Raw genomic sequence first — 22,400 nt, 5'->3', positions numbered from 1 at the left:
TCTTAAATTTTACTTAATACTAAATTTTTGCGCCTACAGAGCGACTTAAAAATTAGGAGTACTCGCATTTGCCTGGATTACCCGTCTAATGGGTTTTCTCGCCAGTGGAGAGAGAAACTGTAGAAAACCTCTCCTGAGTACAACCGGTTTATCGACAGTCGAGTTCTAATGGTGTGTACCGGGCAATAATCGACGGTGCACATCATTATACCTCGACGTCAAACCTCCCACTCAGATTGTCTCACGTGCCGGAAAAATACCAAGCCAAAAGGGCGCGAACCAAGGGTACTTACCCTTGGTCCTTAAAACGACCGCCAAGCGAGGCATCTATCCGACTGAGCTAATCTGTCAGTATATTAAACTATTATTATCAATATTAATAATAAAAATGGAAAAAATTGTTTGATTCAATTAAATATTTTATTTGTCTATTATCTATTACTTAGTTATTTTTACCAAATTTGCATTACTTAGGTCAAATAAATGGAATAATTCAAATTATTAAATATTGCTTCAAATCAATTATTATGAAAATTGCTTGATTCAGTAATTCATGTTCTTTTAATTGAAATATTTATTTGAATCAAGAAAATAATTTTTCCAAAGAACTACAGATTTGTTTGTATCAAATATTCATAATAAATCATTATTTTATTTGAGACTAATATACCATTAATTGGGTAAAATAATTAATTATTATTTATCCCAAATGCTTCTAAGGACTCACATGCTTGGAAATATTAACATTAACCCTTAAACCGCACCCTGGGTGTGCGACACCCATATTCTAGCTTTTTACTATAATATCTCATTTAAATTCGTAAAAATTGAACATGTGTTGATATTGGACAGTACATTTTGTACTTAACTTCATGTTTCGTGATTGATATTAGTCTGTCAAGTGTCTTTGTGTATTTGATAACTTTATGAAGTTGACGGCGAAAAATTTCTCTTTGTCTGACACCCAGATTTTGGTTTAAGGTGATTTCAGTAGTTTAAAAAAACCCTTTTTTAATTATTAATATTAAATAAATCATTATGAAACTTATTTTCCTTCAAAATAGATGTACTGAGCAATATAAGATAATTTTTCAAAAAGATAATATCCTATTCCAGCTTAAAGAACACACTTAAAAGTCCCCGGGTGTCGTACACCTAGTGTGCGATTTAAGGATTTTTTCGTAAGTGCACTGAGAAAAAAGAGGGCGCGTTGCAGCACATTTTCGATTCATGTTGCGCGACTCAACCTGATTTCAGATTCGTAATCAGCGACCCTGAAAATCCTCAAGTATTCAGTTTCAAGCCAATCTGATCAATTTTTTATTTCGTTGTCCCCATATTGGATCCGCTATTTTGAATTTTGGAAAACTAATGTTAGATTCGTAATCAGCGACCCTTAAAACCCCTGAGTAACAAGTTTCAAGCAAATTCAACGAATTTTGAAAAAATTTCCGCCATCTTGGATCCGCCATTTTGAATTTCGAAAAACTGATGTCAGATTTGTAATTAGCGATCCCAGAAACCTTAGGGTACCAAGTTTCATAAAAATGCATTAAAAATTTTTTCAAGGGGTTAAATACGTCAAATTCCAATTTCATCCAATATATTTCTCCTTAATCCATTTTAAATACTTCAAATTCCATCCAACATCCAATCAATCGAAATTTCAATTCTATCCAATATTTCTTTATTTATCTTTTAAATAAAAAAATCAAATGTTATTCAAAACAGGAAAAAAGTAAATGTCAATTTCTCTATCCTTTAAATTCAAAATGAATAAAACTATATCAAATGGTAATATAATATTTAGAAAAATATAACTATACCACTCAAGAAACACTTTGATTAACTCTCTACAAATTGTAGAGAAATTATATAAAAAACAGAAAATATCTAATGTTATCCAAAATAAAAAAAACTATATCAAATAGTAATGTGATATATTCAAAAAATAAATATACCACTCACGAAGCACTATCGTTATCTTTCTACACTACACTGAAAGAATTTTTGGGAGGCTGCAGGCTTTACATTAGTGCCGCTAGAGCTCGCTGCCTCAAGCTCGCAGCTAACCTCAAAAAGGCGAGAATCTACTCCCGAAAGGTAAGCAGCAACTCCTCAGGGGCAGCAGCTCACCTTTCGGAAGTAGATGCTCGCTTTTTTGAGGTGAGCTGCGAGCCCTGAGCAAGGGGCACTAATTTCGGACATTAAAAGTCAGCAGCCTCCCCAAAAATTCTTTCAGTGTACATACAAGGAGAGATGTCCCAGTTAGTCCCGTGAGGGGAAGTAGCCTTCCCCCACCATACGGCACACCAAGTTGAAACTGAGTCCCGAGCAACCCTCACAGCGAGATCGCTCGGACCCTTAAACCCTCATTAAGTAAAACTGTTAATGACTTTTTCTATAAAATATAATTTTTTTAAATAGTAACATTTTTTATTTTTCATTAACATATTTAAATTCCTTACTTTCTCACGATTCTATACATATGTTGTTTACCAAAAAAAAGTTGAAATTAAAAAAATTAATTATTTTTTCCAGATACATAGAATGAAGTTAACTCTACCAAAAACCATATACCTATTATTAAATAAATATTTACTGTTTCACATAGGTTTTATCTAAATCACTTTAATGCTATTTGACCCAATATTTGCAGTATTTGAAGCAAATACCATTTAACTTAATCTTTAAATTTTAACATTTTTTTGGTAGACAACATATGTATAAAATCGTGAAAAAGTAAGGAATTTAAATATGTTAATTTAAAAGTTAAAAATGTTACTATTTAAAAATTTATATTTTTCATTATTAATAGAAAAGTCATTAGCAGTTTTCCTTAATGAGGGTTTAAGGGTCCGAGCGACCCCCGGTATGAAGGTTGTTTGGGACTCAATTCCAAGTAGCCCTCGCAGCGGGGGGCTGTATGTCCCTTCTAACGGCGAACAGACAAACTAAATGCGAACAGACAAAATATATATATATACTAGGGAGGCTTCGCCCCCCTGCGCGCTTCGTGCGCCAACCCCTTATCTCTATTTTTATATTTATTTTAATTTTTATAAATTTAAAGTAATTTTTTCTTAATATCAATGCATCTTAATAAATTGCATACAATACATGACAAAATACACATAGATGTTGACGTATCATAGATACGTTTATTGTCCTTTATTGTCCCTTTTTAAGTTGTAGTTAAATAAAAGTCAAATTACACATAGATTATGACGTAACTAAATGAGGGAGTAAAAATAAAACGTCAAAATTAGGTCAAAATTATAGGTGTAAGAGCAAACACAATTTTAAAATTACCTTACATTGTTAGGTCAGATGCCAAACTTCACCTCATCATTAAGTCTGCGCGCAGAAATTGTTTGACAAATTTTGACTTCTATGTCAAAGCTGCCCTCAAACTTGACCTAAATTTTGAGGGTAGCGGGAATTTTTTGTCAAATTTTGATGTGTAGGTCAAAACTGCCCTCAAAATTGACCTAAATTTTGAGGGTAGCGGAAATTGTTTGTCCAACTTTTACGTCTAGCTCAAAACTGCCCTCAAAATTGAATTCTTTGTCAAATTTTGACGCCTAGGTCAAAACTGCCCTCAAAATTGACCTAACGTAATGTGAGGCCGTTATTTATCCTCTTTTTGACCTACAGGTCAAAAAATAGGTCAAATTAGACATAGATTTTGACGTAATGTGAGGCCGTTATCCTCTTTTTGACCTATAGGTAAAAAAATTGGTCAATTTTGACATAAGTTTTGACGGCCCCTTTGGGATAGGGCGCCCTTACAGAATCTTGAAACAGCGGCGGCGGCGATATCTTTTTGTAATATAGGTAGATATGCAAACGGAATACGGACTTTAATATTGTTAATTTACTTTTGGAGTGCTCAATTATACAGCCTCTATTATCATTATTACTAATTGAATTAAAATTATTATAATTTTTTTTATTCAAAGAACACTTATCCTTTGACTGCTCCATTGTTACAATTTTATTATTATTTACATTATTCCAAGGGTGTGTCTTCAAAAAATTATAAGAATTTGTTTTTTCATATTTCAAAAGACGCTTCTAATCACACTCTACAATCGAATGTCTCATATTTGATCTTCTCATCTCTGAAATCTGACATAGACGATTATCTTAAAACATTTTTTAAATGCTGCCTCATTTTGTTATTTATGCTTTCGTAATTAACAGTGTTTGGCATAACATTATAAAATAATGATGTTGCAAATGCTATTGCATATACTCCGCATTCAACACTACCCATTGGTTGTTGATCAACAGTAACCAAAACTACTGGTGGCTTAAAAGGATATAATCTACTTAAATAATTCAACTGATCTCCATTCAGACATTTTTCATTAAGACTATCAAAAATATAAATTCTTGTTGTAATAAATTTTACGAGGCCTTATACGGTGTAAACAATTTTATTCATTTTGACGACGTTTCGATACATTGAGTATCCTCTTCAAGTCAAATAATTGAAAATAAAAAACAAACAGTCGTTCAGTCATTTCATCGAAAAAAATAATAATAATAATAATAATAAATTAATGGAAACCCTCTTTATGAGGTGTTTCTGTTTTCTTTTGTTTTTTCGATGAAATGACTGAACGACTGTTTGTTTTTTGTTTTCAATTATTTGACCTGAAGAGGATACTCAATGTATCGAAACGTCGTCAAAATAAATAAAATTGTTTAAACCGCATAAGCCCTCGTAAAATTTATTACAACAAAATAAATGAAAACGGATGTAAAATTTATCAAGGAATATAAATTCTTACTCTATCATAATACGTACAAATCCAATGACCCCTCATATTATGACCACTAAATAGTATTTGAATATGTTTTTCGCCTACTCCAATAGGTCTAATATATTCAAGCAGATCTTCATTTACAAATAAAGTACTTTGCATTCTAAACATAGAATTTGATTCTCTTTCCAAAATTTTTCCCAATTCATAAATATGATTATCACTTAACATTTTTTTATTATTAAGTATTTCTCTATATTCTCTAGCACTTAAATTAACATGGCCTTCTATTCTCGACATTTTTTAATCAATATTTTCTTCTTAATCTAATTTTAATTCCAATTTGTGGGTTTTGATAATAATAATTACGTTTTCCCAATTTATATTTTCTACATCACAATTTCATCAATTCTTACAAAATCATTGTCTCCTATATCAATAATACAAACCAACCAATATTTAACTCATAAAACAATATTCAAGATTTCAACTAAAAAATGTATTTACTCCATTTCAAATAAGCCACATTCCAATTTTATCCAATATTTAATTATTTAACCAACATATCAATATTTAACCAATCAAATCACATTTACCCCATAAAACAATGTTTTTGAATTCAACAACCAATATTCTATTTAATTCATTTTCAATATGTCAAATTCCAATTTTATTCAATATACATATCCAATAAGCCCTAAATTCAATTTTATCCAATATATATTCTATTTAATATATTTCAAATTCGTCAAATTCCAATTTCATTCAATATATTTCTCTTTAATCCATTTTAAATGCATCAAATTCCAATTTCATCCAATATATATATTTCTCTTTAATCCATTTTAAATTTTAAATACTTTAAATTCCAATTTCATCCAATATCCAAATTTCAATTTTATACAATATTTCTTTTCTTATCTTTTATTTCATTCAATATCCAAATTTCAATTTTATCCAATATTTCTTTTCTTATCTTTTATTTCATCCAATATCCAAATTTCAATTTTATCCAATATTTCTTTTCTTATCTTTTATTTCATCCAATATCCAAATTTCAATTTTATCCAATATTTCTTTTTTTATCTTTTATTTCATCCAATATCCACATTTCAATTTTATCCAATATTTCTTTTCTTATCTTTTATTTCATCCAATATCCAAATTTCAATTTTATCCAATATTTCTTTTCTTATCTTTTAAATAAAAAAAATCAAATGTTATTCAAAACAGAAAAAATATCAAATTTTATTCAAAACAGAAAAAAAATGTCAATTTCTTTATCCTTTAAATTCAAAATTAAAAAAACTATATAAAATGATAATATAATATTTAAAAAAATATAACTATACCTCTCACAAAAGACTTTAATTAACTCTCTACAACATGTACGACATGTAATGTAAAACATTTTATTTATTGACTCCCTGAAGAGGAAATCGTTTTGATTTTGAAACGTTGGAGTGAATTTTATATTAAATAACCATTTGTCCGAATGTATTCGTGTAAAAAATTTATTATTTTTACCTACTAATTGAACTCTCTACAAATTATAGAGAAATGATACAAAAAAAAAGAAAAGAAAATATCTAATGTTATCCAAAATAAAAAAAAGTATATCAAACAGTAATGTGATATATTCAAAAAATGAATATACCACTCACGAAGCACGATTGTTAACTCTCTACACTACATACAAGGAGTGATGTCCAAGTTAGTCCCGTGAGGGAAAGAAGCCTTCCCCCACCATACGGCACACCAAGTCAAAACTGAGTCCTGAGCAACCCTCACAGCGGGGATCGCTCGGACCCTTAAACCCTCATTAAGGAAAACTGTTAATGACTTTTTCTATAAAAATACAAATTTTTTAAAAAGTAACATTTTTTATTTTTCATTAACATATTTAAATTCCTTACTTTCTTACGATTCTATACATATGTTGTTTACCAAAAAATGTTAAAATTAAAAAAATTTATTATTTTTCCAGATACATAGAATGAAGTTAACTCTACCAAAAACCATACCTATTATTAAATAAATATTTAACTTAATCTTTAAATTTTAACATTTTTTTGGTAAACAACATATGTATAAAATCGTGAGAAAGTAAGGAATTTAAATATGTTAATGAAAAATAAAAAATGGTACTATTTAAAAAATTTATATTTTATAGAAAAAGTAATTAGCAGTTTTTCCTAATGAGGGTTTGAGGGTCCAAGCGACCCCCGCTGTGAAGGTTGCTCTGGACTCAATTCCAAGTAGCCCTCGCATACCCCCGTTGTGAAGGTTGCTCGGGACTCAATTCCAAGTAGCCCTCGCAGCGGGAGGCGTTTTGCTCCCTCTAACGGCGAACAGACATACTAAAAGCGAACAGACAAAATATATTTATGCAAACGGAATACGGACTTTAATATTGTTAATTTAGAAAAAAAAGAAAAAATAAGTTTTCTCAAAAACGGCTCGAGCAATTTTGTTCATTTTGGGCTCAAAATGATCACGAGACAACCCAGAAACAAATTCAAGAAAAAAACCGGAGGTGCAAGCATTTTTTTGGTTGAACTTAATTGAAACCCACCGTGACTAATCAAGAATAAAAAGTATTTTTAAATATAATAAAAATGTAAAGGATAATATTAAATTACCTGAACTTTGCTTTTGACGTTAATGAATAGGTTAAAATTGACAATTAGTATGAACTTCGTCATTTACAATAAAAACATAAATGTTGGCTAATTTTAAAATCATAGCTTTGCACCAACTGCAAAATACGTACGTGAAAAACCACACGATGCAGTAAATCACGATTTTTATATATTCCTAATGAAAACTTTTTGAAGCATTTTACAGGTATATGTAAAAATAAGAAATCTATCTGTTTCAAAAGAAATTATGTGGTTTTAAATTATTTTGTAAGTGTGCCTTCAAATAAGGTGTCATTTAAATAAAGATTACACTCCACCTTTCAGAATATTTTACCATTAAAGGTCAATTTATTTTAAAGGCACACGTTTTGTCAACATACCAAATTGTTAACAATCGTTTGTCAAATACAATGTGTTATTAGAAATTTTTAAAAATTATATGCTTCAAAAACTACATGCAAAAAACTAAAATAATTTATTGTGGTTGAAATTAGAGTCACACCCCTTATTAAATACTCACCATTTCGCTATTTTTTGTTGCACACTTTTCTCACTTTGTATATTTGAAATGAATAAATAAGAACTAATAATACACAAAATATCAGATTAATACATAAATTGCTTCAAAAGTTATTTTCAGTTCAATCTTCCATCTTCTAAAAATCACCGCCAAATTTTTGAGTTTTTTTATTATTCTCTGACTTTTAAGTCGCATGACACATAAACAAGTTGTTCATTTCATGACCATTTAGCTTCCTCAATGTATAAAAATTGCGGTTTTGCAAACATTTGAAAAACTATGTACAAAAGGGTTCGTCCAGAAGATTTGTTAAAAATAAAATTATATAAATCATTTATAATTTATAAGTTGTTATATAAATATTTGGTGAAATTTACACTTTCATCTGCCAATTGCTTCTTTTTTATGATAGAATAATCATTTCAAAATATTAATATTAATATTAAATAAATTATGAAAAAAATACAAAATTTGAATTTTCTTTAAAAAGAAAAATATTTATTAATTTGATAAATTTTGATAGAATATATACTTTGTATACATCAATCGATTTGTTTTCTTGTCAGAAATGTAATTTTGAGAAAAATTAATGAAAATATTAACAAATAAAAAAATTATTTCAAAAAATACAACAAAAAATTTTTTCTGAATTTTAAAAAAATTGGATAAAAAAAATTTTTGTAGATATTTTCGAAAATCCTTGTGTCAGATTTTAGGTATTAATGACTGCAATAAACCTGCAAAATTTCAGGACAATCCATCAAAATTTGTCTGAGATAATTTGTACTCAATTTTTGTGACATACACACACACCGGTCAATTACCCGAATCCAATCTCCCGAATGGTGAATATTCCGAATGGCGAAATTCCCGAAAATCTAAAAACCCGAATGCGAATTTCCCGAATACTTTTTCCCGAATGACTATGTTCCCGAAAATAGGAATCTAATTTTTTATTAAAATGTATATGCAAAATATAAGAAAATATAAATGTTACATATAAAAGTTAGTGAAAAATATAAAAATTGAATTAAAAAAATCTTGAAAATAGATATAAAAATTGTAAAATTTGAAATTAAATTATAAAATGACGTTGTGTGATAAATTGCGTAAATATTCAACAATTCTATGCTCTGCTTTATATTCAGGATAATTTGTTATATTATTAATTATTATGTACTTATAAATTAGCATATATTTTCTATTAATGTACATTATATATACACTTTTTTAGTTATTTATAAAAACTTTAAAAAATTTTGAAAATCTTAAACGAATAAGAAAATTACATTCGTCATGTAATTGTACAGTTCGTGCGACGTAATATTACGTATAAACGTAAATTTACACAAACTTGTTAAATTACATAGTCATATTATGTAAAAATACTGTGAATAGTAAAACTACTTTTGGAACGAAATAAATTTACTACGTGCAACCTATAATTTTGATGTGTGAAATTACAAGTTTTGTGTTATTTCACACCAACTTTTTTTACAGTGTATCAACATTTTCGGTAAAAAATATATTCGGGAAATTGGTATTCGGGAAAATGACATTCAGGAAAAAAGATTCGGGAAAAAGGATTCGGGAAATTGCCATTCGGGTTTTCAGATTTTCGGGAATTTCGCCATTCGGGATATTCACCATTCGGGAGATTGGATTCGGGTAATTGACCGGGAATGATTTTTCGAGTATAATTCAGCTTGAAAATGAAAATAAAAAACGAATTCAGTCGAAATTTACGATTGCAAAAATTTTTTGAAACAAAAAATTTGAAGAAAACCGGGAATCAAAAAGAAGTTTTTAAGGTTGCTGACTAAGAATCTAAAATCAAATTTTTAAATTTCAAAATGGTGGATCCAATATGGCGCATGAACCTAAAAATAATATTTTTAAAAATTGATCAAATTTGCTTGAATCTGGCTACTAGGGGGTTTTTGAGGTCGCTGAATAAGAATTTAAAGTCAAATTTAAAATTATCAAAATGGCGGATGCACCTAAAAATATTTTTAAAAATTGATCAAATTTTCAAAAAAAAAAAATTTTTTTATTGAATTTTTTTTAAAGAGGACCTAATTTCCTTTTCTATGTAATTTTACATTGCCAAATTAATAAAATTGTGAAATAGAAGCAAATTTATTCAATTATTTTCTTTTAAATTGTAGTTGAAGTTCTGTTTACATTTACCCCGAGTTTTCAAATTCTTGAGGTAAATGTAAACACTTAATTATTTATTAAGTAAATTGACGAAAATAAAAAATCAAAGTCAATTTTTGTTAGGGCATAAATAAGGAAGAATGACATATTTTTGTTTGATTTTTTAATTAATTTTTATGCAAATGCGAGACAAAATACTGAAACAGTAAAATTTTGATTTTAAATCTTTTTTGCATTAAAAGATAACTTACAATATGGCATTGCCAATTGTCAAAATAAAATATTGGCAATACTCAGAACATCTTGTAGATGAGCTGAGGTAAAAATATTGACGTCGTACTTATTTTTTAATTTGTAAATTTAGCTGAAACATCTACTGTTTACATTTACCCCTTGTTTACATTTACCCCAAATGACCCTAATTAAATTCATCTTCAAACTTTAATTATTTTCAATTAAATTTTAATCGAATTTCTCGAAAAATATAATTATTCTTGAAAATTTTGTTAAAATTTGTCAAATAAATGTAATTATTTAAAAGTTTATTGATAATTTTTTATGAGAATTCTATTTTAGAAAACATGCACTTATTCAATAAATTGTTTCTTTTTTTTCTTTTAAATAATCGAATTCTGGTAGAACTTTTTAATAAAAATTGATTTAAAAATGAATTTCAGTTAAAATTTAAGATTATAATTAAGTATTAAAAGCATTACAGCGTGAATTTTTAGAAATAATTGAATTTTAAAAAGGTTTCAAATTAAAAACGTTGCGAATCTGAAATTTTCATATTTTTAACTAACAATTCTGTGGAATTAATTTTTTCGAGAAACTTTAATTGCGGATTTTTTTTATTAATTATTTGAAGTCTTTATTTTCTAATATATTTAATTAGAAGAATTTTAGTTAAGGTACTACTACACATAAGAATTTAAAAAAATTTTATTTTTTTTTATTGTATTTTTTAACTCTTTATGACTTCAGAAAATACCTCCTAAAGTATTTATAACCAATTGTAAAAAATAAAAGTAAATTTTTCAAAAAATATTGAATTAATGTAAAAAGTCATATTGACAAATTAAGTAAGTCTTTAAGGCGATGGTGGGGTCCAGCTTTTTGTCACGACCACTAGAAACATTGGTGCTAATGTATGTGGCTGATTCTAAAAAAATGTCGAAAATGGCTTTTCCAAGTTGATCAATTTTTTTTAACTCATTATTGAATTTTTTCACAAACCGTATAGTTTATGCCTTATTTGATTTAAATATTATCATGGTCCCAACATTTTTTGAGTTTAAATTGAATATAAAGATAAAAAAATTTTTCTGAAAATGAAGGTATAACAGAGTCGTGAGGGAATGATTTTTAATATGATTCCACAATAATTAAAAACTCTGTGAAGCGCCAATTATTCTTTTATTGCAAAACAATAATAATTTAATAATTTTATTGCAAAATTATAATAATTAAATCTATAATGTAACAATTTAATTGTTACGAACAAAACACAGTGATTTATAAAAGTAATATTAAATAATTTAAATGACAAACTTTGATTTCTATAATCAGTCTAAAATTTTACTTATGTTTTTAAGATTGTTAAAATAAGGATATATTTTCATATTAAAAATCTACGTCGTAGAATAATAATGAAAGAGAATCTAATGTACTTTTCAAGTTGTTTTAAGAGAAACGAGAGAAAAAGTATTAAAACTAATTTGAAACACTTATAAATATTAATTAAAGTTCATTTATTGAAATTACGTTGCGCACCGGTTGAGGTTTTAATGATTTTAATTAACGAATTTATAATTTTTTAACAGAAAAGTAAGACAAAAATGTATAAAAATGATAAACAGAATCTTCATTACAGAAATTTGTTGTTTAGTAAAACAACAAATTTCTGAAAAATATTTGATTTTTTAAGTGCACAAAATAGCTCCATAGAATCCTGGTTTTTCAGTTTTTTTCACTTTTCTCTTAAGATAGTCAATAAAAAGTTAGCGCATTGCGTATGTATCATCACAACACAATTGACAACAAATATCCAGCTCAGTTTATGAGACACATTAAAAGTCTAGAAGATCTGGTATAATTTTTCCGAACTTTCAAAATTTTTGACACAATTTTTCCGTTTTTAGAAATTTTTTTGTCAACTGACAAAAAATTAAATCATAACATTTATTGCTCTCTATTGTCATGTAATCAAACTTTAAATTAACAAAATACAGTCAGGTCTCGCTAAGTGTCGTCACTGGGAATTTTTTGAGACCGTCTGTCTCAGTAAGTGTCAGTGGCCTAAGCCACGCCCCTTTAATAAAAGTGGCCATTTCATTGGTTTATGTTGCAAACCGGTTTGGGGAAGTCCATTTTTAGCATTGGAGAGGGTAAAAAAAAGTGGGAAAAGTGACACTTGTTGGGTCTTGAACGATGACACTTTGTGAGTCATGACACTTACTGAAAACGACACTTGGCGAGACCTGACTGTAATTCATTTTAATAATTATATTCATTAAAAACTTCGCGTTCACAAAATAGCCCCAGTTGACGGTACTGAAATAAATAAAGCAAATATAAATATTTTACACCCTGAAAAAATGATATTGTCAATTCCGATATACAAGTATGGTTAGAACGTATAGTTGAAACAGCAATACTGTATTTCTGTTCTTAAAATACAGTATTGGTGTTCTTCACATACATATGGCTGTTCTACACTGCGTATAACTGAAACAGCAATACTGTATGTCAGTCCTATATCCACTAGTATAATATGTGAGAATTGGCTGTACTTATGGCAGTACCATAAATATATTTTTTTCAGTGCACTTATTAAGAAATACATCATTCCCTCACAAGGATCATTCCCTTATCAAAAAATATTATGAGGGAATGATTATGAGGGAATGACGAAACTGTTACGTCCGTAACTTCTTAATATACTTAAATTATTTATAATATTTAGGTGTGTATTTCTTTTAAACATATTGAATTATACATATATATTATACTAACGTATTTGAAATACGTATTCATACAATCTCTTCATATTATTGCATCATATTTAGTATATTTTATAAGAAGGTAATTTTTATTATATATTTATATATATTTAAACAAACTTATAAATTATAACGAATCCAAAAAAGATGGATAATACTTTTCATGTAAAAAGAATAACGATAATGCATCAAGCAGATTACTATAATCCCATAATCATGAGAGTGCATAAAACAAACAGGCAGGTGTCTAATCCCTGGAAACTGAACTGAGAGGTACAACGGTCGCCCCTCAACCCCCCTTAAACTGTCGCTCTGGATCGCAACCTAGCAGCCACAAAAGAGAGAGACAACAGTCGCCTAGCAGTCACAACTGAGAGAGAAAATAATCACTCCTCACTCCTCTTAGACAGTCATCCCGGCATTGCAGCTTAGCAGTCACAAATGAGAGAGGCAATTATTTGTGATATTGAGGAGAAATATATTATGTATTGCGGTGGTGGCCAATATTGTGGATTATAGCGGTTGAAATTAAGTTTCTTGTGAGGAAATTTTTCATTAATTTGCATCGGATAGACGCGAGCGAAAAAGTCAAAAATTTCCATGTGCTTCGATGTAGTGTACATCAGGGACGTACACTGCAAAAACAAGTGTCTCATTTTTAGACGTTTTGTCCCATATTTGAAACACATAAGATGTCTTAGTCCACATATTTGAAACAGATATGTGTCTCATTTTAAGACGTTTCAAAGTGTCTTACACATTTAGCAATGCATTTTGAGACACGAAATGTGTTTCGAGTATCCGTCTCACACTAAGAAGACGTTTTACGTGTCTTATACGCATTGAGTTACCTTAAATGTCTTAAAATGCGACACGAGATGAAATTAAATGTCTCAATATAAAACAGATTTTGTATCTCAATGGTTTAAACACTTAAAGCAACTCATTTTAAGACACGAGTGAGATACCAGTTTTTGCAGTGTATTGACAAGTACGCTGGCGGTATTGTAACGGTTGAAAATTTGAAGGTGAATAGAAATTTTTCAATTGCAAAAATCTCCGTACAGAAGTATAAATGTTAAATTCAGTGGCATTTTCTCTGTATTGGTTTGGCTAATTATCGGCAATGAATTTCTTGTATATATTTCTCATATCAAAAGTAGAAATTTTGTGTGTGTTGAGGAGTAGTATCAGTGAAGCGGCCGTATTGTCTATCGATAATACGAGAAAAATATTTGTCGGTAAAAGATGATAAAATTATTTTAATTAATAAATTTAATTCAGATCTTACTTATTGTGTTTTTAATGTTTTGTGTGTGTAATTTGGTATTTTATCTGAGTAGCAGTACAAGTCATGCGACTCTAGAAATACAAATTGGGTATTTTTTATTTTAACCCTTAAACCGCACACTGCCGAATCTATCCTCAAACCGCACACTTGGTGTGCGACACCCGGGGACTTTTAAGTTTGTTCTCCAAGCTGGAATAGGATATTATCTTTTGGAAAAATTATCTTATATAGCTCAGTACATCTATTTTGAAGGAAAATAGGTTTCATAATGATTTATTTAATTTTAATAATTAAAAAAGAGTTTTTTAAAACTACTGAAATTACCTAAAACCAAAAACTGGGTGTCAGATAAGCAGACATTTTTTGCCGTCAACTTCATAAAGTTATCAAATACACTAAGACACTTGGCAGACTAATGTCACTCACGAAACATAAATTAAAGTACAAAATGTACCGTCTAATATCAACACATGTTTAATTTTTACGAATTTAACCGAAATATTAGAGTAAAAAGCTGGAATATGGGTGTCGCACACCCAGGGTGCGGTTTAAGGGTTAATTTGATCAATTTGGAACTATTTTCCGTCGTTGCGAAGACGTTATTGAGTCACGTGACAAGTGGAAAATGTCGGTATAATAATTTGTGGCGCGTCCCAATTAATAGAGTATTAATATAGGGGGCGTTAAAATCGTTAAATTATTAGAAATAATTTGCTGATTACGAATCTGATGTTAGTTTTAAAAAATTCAAAATGTCGGATCCAATATGGCGGATAATTTTTTTTAATTAATCGGATTCAATAGAAAATGTTTACTCGGGGGTTTTTAGGGTCGCTGATTACAAATCTGATGTTAGTTTTTAAAAATTCAAAATGGCGAATCTAACATGGTGGTCAATTTTGTTTTAAATTAATTAAATTTACTTAAAAATTGTTATTTGGGAATTTTTAAAGTCACTGATTTAAAAATTTCTTTGCTAATTATTAACACACAATCTAAATTTAAAAATAAACTAAACATTGGTAATCAGGGACTACAACAACCTTCGAGTAACAAGTTTCGTGACAATCTAATAAATTTTTACATTTGTCATCTGACATATTGGATCCGACATGATGTAGGTTACATATTTTCAAAGCCCTATTCTTCCTGAAGAGAACGCACAAAATTTGACTCAAAAAAATTAATTGTCGTCCAAGATATTGTGGTTTTTAAAGGTGGGACGTATACGTCCCACCGCCCCTCAAAGGGTTTAACTCCACGCAATAAAACGCACGAGTTGCGTATAAGATTCGAAACGAGTAGTAAAATCAAATAATTCCTGATCTAAATTTACCATATGTATTGTAGCAGTTTTTTTCACTTCTCATCTTATCTCTTCTTCGTCAATTTTTTCTCGAAATACCGGCCATATCGCTTCGTTTGTACAGCCATCTTGGACCATTCCACCACTTAGATTCTAATAATTGTGCGGGAGAGCAACCACGTGACGGAAGATCCGCAGGATTTAAATCCCCAGGCACATGTTTCCAGTTCTCCATTTTCGAAACGGTTCTGATTTCTTTTATTCTATTATGAACAAATGTACCCCATTGCATATCCCGCCCTATCCAAGCTAAAACTGTGGAAAAGTCAGTCCAATAAATAATCTCATTAATTTCTCGAGTCAATGATTTCTTTGTCACATCCGTCAATCTAGCGCCAATCGAGCCATTTGCTGTAGTAAACACATTTATTTAATGCAATTAATATAAAATTTCTATTTAGCACCAAAAAAATGCAATAAAAAATAGTTTTGGAAAATTTATGTATCCATTATAATATTATATATATATATATATATATATGGGACGTTTCACGTCAAACGGCCCAAAGCTGTGCCCAAAATTGTATGCAATGAAATTACAAGTTATGCACATGAAAATACTCGTCATGGCATCCCCTTTCAATTGCAAAGTGGCATAATTAAAAATTCAAAATGGCGTCCTTGCTACGTCAATTAGAAGAGGCTAAACTCGAAAATAAGTAAATATATTTATTAATTACTTTTAAAAAACGATGCATAAATATTGGGTCAAAATATAATTTAATGTTTTTGGGGTCGCTGATTACGAATCTAAAGTCAGATTTTAAAAATTCAAAATGGCGGATCCAATATGGCGGACGAATTTAAAAAAATTTCTTGACTTCGCTTGAAACTTTTTACTCGGGGGTTTTCGAGGTCGCTGATTACGAATCTGAAGTCAGATTTTAATAATTCAAAATGGTGGATCCATTATGGCGGACAAATTTTAAAAAATTTATTGAATTTGCTTAAAACTTTTTACTCGGGGGTTTTCGGGGTCGCTGATTACGAATCTGAAGTCAGATTTTCAAAAATAAATATGGCGGATCCAATATGGCAGACGAATTTTAAAAGATTTATTGAATTTGCTTAAAACTTTTTACTCGGGGGTTTTCGGGGTCGCTGATTACGAATCTGAAGTCAGATTTTAAAAATTCAAAGTAGCGGATCCAATATAGCGAACGAATTTTAAAAAATTCATTCAATTTGCTTAAAACTTTTTAATCGAGGGTTTTCGGGGTCGCTGGTTACGAATCTGAAGTCAGATTTTCAAAATTCAAAATGGCGGATCCAATATGGCAGACAAATTTGAACAAACTTATTGAATTCGCTTGAAATTTTTGTTCAAATAACGCAATCATAAAAATGGCGTTATTTGTCTCTCAGTAGGCCAACGTAAAGTAATTCTTTTTAGTACGTTGTTACGAAAATACTGCGAATGACAGTTCAGTTCAAAAAAGAACTTTGTTTGTGCTTGTTCGAGTATTTTTGTAACGCTCTAGTAGTTGCAATTCCGTCCAGTAGAGGCGTGATTATGTTTTTGTTCAGTTACCTACTTTTACAGTGTCTTAAAGCTGCAACACAGCATCTGTCAAATACCAAGAGTTTCTAACCTCCTTTTCGCGATCTTCCGTGTGAAAATTCCGTTTTTATTCATTAATGATATTATTTTTATTAATACGTCGAAGTACATGACTAGGTTTCAGGGGGCTTCGCCCCCAACGTGTCCGGTGACTTGGGGTATTATAAAATGCGATTATTCGAAATGTTGAAAATTGTTATTATTCTTTTGAGTTGGTTTTTTGTAGTCCGGGGACTTTGCCCCCTCCAACTCCCTGATCGGTGCTCCGCCCCTGGACCCCATCTGGGGGAGACCCCCCGAACACCCCCGCGCGATCAACTAGTAGCGTACCCTTGACAGTGGATCTGTGTTTAGAATCTTATGTACCCGTTTCTCAACATTCTTTTCAATTAAATAAGTTTTTCAGTGTCAACGCCTTTTTATGATTTTGTTATAAAAAGTATCGTGGGCAACATGTGTAGCGGCATTTTGGAACTCGCGCTACTTTTGCGTAACGAGTCATGTACTTCGACGTATTAACCTTTTGCGTCACAGTTGGTCGATCAGCGACCCACCTTTTCCTTCTCAGTTTTCAGTATTTCTATGGCATATTTATTAATAAATTTAGGGTATTTTTCCGGGCATGTTCCTCATACCTAAACAAGTCTAAGAAAACTGTCGATTCACAATTTGTTAATAATAAAAATATTATAAACAAATAAATAGCAAAAAATAATGCTTCTTTTTCAGAAAAAATTCATTTTCTACTTATCCTTACTAATTTTTGAGATGATAATTTTTTTTCTTTACAAATTAGATCCTAAACAATATATTTACAATTACTTTTTTGAAATTTTTTTTATAATTTTTAATAATAAATAACAATTTTTTGAAATATTTTATGAAATAAAAGTATTTCAGATAAAATTTTAAACCTATTTTCATAAAACTCGTTACACGGGGGTTTTTGGTGTCGCTGAATACGAATCTAGCATCAGATTTTTAAAATTCAAAATGGCGGATCCAATATGGCGGACGCGAAAATTAAAAATGAACTGAATTTGCTTGAAACTGGTTACTCAGGGGTTTTTTGGGTCGCTGAATACGAATCTGGCATCAGATTTTCAAAATTCAAAATGGCGGATCCAATATGGCGGACGCGAAAATTAAAAATAAACTGAATTTGCTTGAAACTGGTTACTCAGGGGTTTTTTGGGTCGCTGAATACAAATCTGGCAACAGAGTTTCAAAATTGAAAATGGCGGATCCGATATGGCGGACGCGAAAATAAAAAATGAACAGAATTTGCTTAGAACTCGTTTTTTGGGGGTTTTTGGGGTCGCTGAATACGAATCTGGCATCAGATTTTCAAAATTAAAAATGGCGGATCCAATATGGCGGACAAGAAAATAAAAAGATGAACAGAATTTGCTTGGAACTCGTTACTCGGGGGTTTTTGGGGTCGCTGAATACGAATCTGGCATCAGATTTTCAAAATTCAAAATGGCGGATCCAATATGGCGGACGCGAAAATTAAAAATAAACTGAATTTGCTTGAAACTTATTACTCAGGGGTTTTTTGGGTCGCTGAATACGAATCTGGCATCAGATTTTCAAAATTCAAAATGGCGGATTTAATATGGCGGACGCGAAAATTAAAAATAAACTGAATTTGCTTGAAACTGGTTACTCAGGGGTTTTTTGGGTCGCTGAATACGAATCTGGCAACAGAGTTTCAAAATTGAAAATGGCGGATCCGATATGGCGGACACGAAAATAAAAAATGAACAGAATTTGCTTAGAACTCGTATTTTGGGGGTTTTTGGGGTCGCTGAATACGAATCTGGCATGAGTATTAGTAAATTTATTAATAAACTTAGAAGATTGAAAACGTTCGGATAAAATTAAAGAGTAAAATCAAAAGTGAATGAATCTTGACAATCCACAGTCAGGTAACTCGTTTAACGTAAAATCCTCTTTATAGTATTTGTCTATAAAAAAAAAGAATTAATTTTTTGATACTGAATATAATGTACCATTTTTGACAATCCGATTGAACAAACTGTAGATATTAGTAAAGATTTGCTAACCGATGAGTAACTGAAAATGTCAAACTTAATGCAGGATGTGATGTAAAAAAACACAAACAATAATACTGCTTCTACTCAACAAAATACCTTCTTTCAACGTAAAAGCTATATTAAGCTGTTGAGAGAATCGTTAGTAATAGTTTCTCGAATGTCGTTTGTTTGAATGAAGTTGATACTTACCATTTGGAGGGAATCGTTCGTGTTAGTCTGTCGTTTGTCATTTGTTTGTTTGAAGTCGGTACTTACCTGTGGAGATAATCGTTCGTGTAAGTCTGTCGTTTGTCATTTGTTTGTTTGTCCGCCATATTGGATCCGCCATTTTTAATTTTGAAAATCTGATGCCAGATTCGTATTCAGCGACCCCAAAAACCTTCGAGTAACGAGTTCCAATCAAATTCTGTTCATTTTTTATTTTCGCGTCCGCCACACGGAAAAACATTTAAGCAGTCTGCTCACCCGAAACTTATGCGTCAGCGCCACCACTAAACTTGTTCATCTGCACTTCCAAACTGGGTGACCAACGTACCCAGTTGTAATTTTCTAAACTTTTTGGGAAGTTTGTCTATCGGAAACGGTAATGCTACGCACCTAGTGGCGGGCGATCAGACTTTCCATGCAGCGAGAAGCGAAATTTTGTGACAGTGGGAAGGCAGACTTCTCAAAGGTTTTTCCGTGCATATTGGATCCGCCATTTTGAATTTTGAAAATCTGATGCCAGATTCATATTCAGCGACCCCAAAAACCCCCGAGTAACGAGTTCCAAGCAAATTCTGTTCATCTTTTTATTTTCTTGTCCGCCATATTGGATCCGCCATTTTTAATTTTGAAAATCTGATGCCAGATTCGTATTTAGCGACCCCAAAAACCCCCGAGTAACGAGTTCCAAGCAAATTCTGTTCATTTTTTATTTTCGCGTCCGCCATATTGGATCCGCCATTTTGAATTTTGAAAATCTGATGCCAGATTCGTATTCAGCGACCCCAAAAACCCCCGAGTAACCAGTTTCAATAGATTTCAATGAAATGAAAAATGTATGACTCAAAGGGTTAATGAAAATAATATCATTAATGTATAAAAACGGAATTTTCACACGAGCGATCACGAAAAGAAGGTTAGAAACTCTTAGTATTTGTATTTATTTATTAATTATTATTAATAATAATAATAAAACTCGTTACGAAAACTTAGCGTTCGTTTCAAAAAAGCCGCTAGTTCACGCTTGTTACGCAATGTACTAATTTGGGGGTTTTGGACACCTGAAATAACAATTTTTAAATGAATTGCATATGATTTTCAAAAAGCCGTCTGCCATAATAAGACCTCAATTTAAAACTTTTAAAATTTGACAAAATATTCGTATTCAACAACACCCAAAACCCATAAGCAATTTTTTTTATGAAAATTCATCAATCTTTTAAAAAATTTTTTCAAAAATAACGAATTTTCACAACATTCGTTCGCCATATTGAATCCGACATTTTTAATTTTGCAAATTAGACTTCAGATTCGTAATCAGTGACCCCGAAAACCCCCGAGTAAAAAGTTTCAAGCAAATTCAATAAATCTTTTAAAATTCGTCCGCCATATTGGATCCGCCGTATTTAATTTTGAAAATCTGACTTCTGATTCGTAATCAGCGACCCCGAAAACCCCCGAGTAAAAAGTTTTAAGCAAATTCAATAAATTTTTTTAAATTCGTCCGCCATATTGGATCCGCCATATTTAATTATTAAAATCTGACTTCAGATTCGTAATCAGCGACCTCGAAAACCCCCGAGTAAAAAGTTTCAAGCGAAGTCAAGAAATTTTTTTAAATTCGTATGCCATATTGGATCCGCCATTTTGAATTTTTAAAATCTGACTTCAGATTCGTAATCAGCGACCTCAAAAACATTAAAATATATTTTGACCCAATATTTATGCATCGTTTTTTAAAAGTAATTAATAAATATATTTACTTATTTTCGAGTTTAGCCTCTCCTAATTGACGTAGAAAGGACGCCATTTTAAATTTTCAATTATGCCACTTTGCAATTGAAAGGGGATGTCATGACGAGTATTTTCATGTGCATAACTTGTATTTTTATTGCATACAATTTTGGGCACAGCTTTGGGCCGTTTGACGTGAAACGTCCCATATATATATATATATATATCTCCCTATATTACAAAAATATATCGCTGTCGCCGCTGTCACCGCTGTTTCAAGATTCTGTAAGGGCGCCCTATCCCAAAGGGGCCGTCAAAACTTATGTCAAAATTGACTTATTTTTTGACCTATAGGTCAAAAAGAGGATAAATAACGACCTTGCATTACGTCAAAATCTATGTCTAATTTGACCTATTTTTTGACCAGTAGGTCAAAAAGAGGATAAATAACGGCCTCACATTACGTTAATGGAATTAATGAATTCCCGCTACCCTCAAAATTTAGGTCAATTTTAAGGGCAGTTTTGACCTACGCATCAAAAATTGACAAACAGTTTCTGCTACCCTTAAAATTTAGGTCAATTTTGAGGGCAGTTTTAACCTTCACATCAAAATTTGACAAAGAATTCCCGCTACCCTCAAAATTTAGGTCAAGTTTGAGGGCAGCTTTGACATAGAGACGTCAAAATTTGTCAAACAATTTCCGCGCGCAGACTTAATGATGAGGTGAAGTTTGGCATCTGACCTAACAATGTAAGGTAATTTTAAAATTGTGTTTGCTCTTACACCTATAATTTTGACCTAATTTTGACGTTTTATTTTTACTCCCTCATTTAGTTACGTCATAATCTATGTGTAATTTGACTTTTATTTAACTACAACTTAAAAAGGGACAATAAAGGACTATAAACGTATCTATGATACGTCAAAATCTATGTAAAATTCGACGCCTTTTTAACCTATAGGTTAAAATGGGTCAAAATATATGTCAAAGTTTAATCTAATTTTTCACATATAGATAAAAAAGGTCCATAACGATTGTTACATTACGTCAAAATCTATGTGTATTTTGTCATGTATTGTATGCA

Source organism: Leptopilina heterotoma, unplaced genomic scaffold (assembly GCF_015476425.1).
Source record: "Leptopilina heterotoma isolate Lh14 unplaced genomic scaffold, ASM1547642v1 Lhet_215, whole genome shotgun sequence".
In the NCBI taxonomy this organism is placed as follows: domain Eukaryota; kingdom Metazoa; phylum Arthropoda; class Insecta; order Hymenoptera; family Figitidae; genus Leptopilina; species Leptopilina heterotoma.
The sequence above is the reverse complement of the archived record's forward strand: the minus strand, read 5'-3'. Positions refer to the sequence as shown.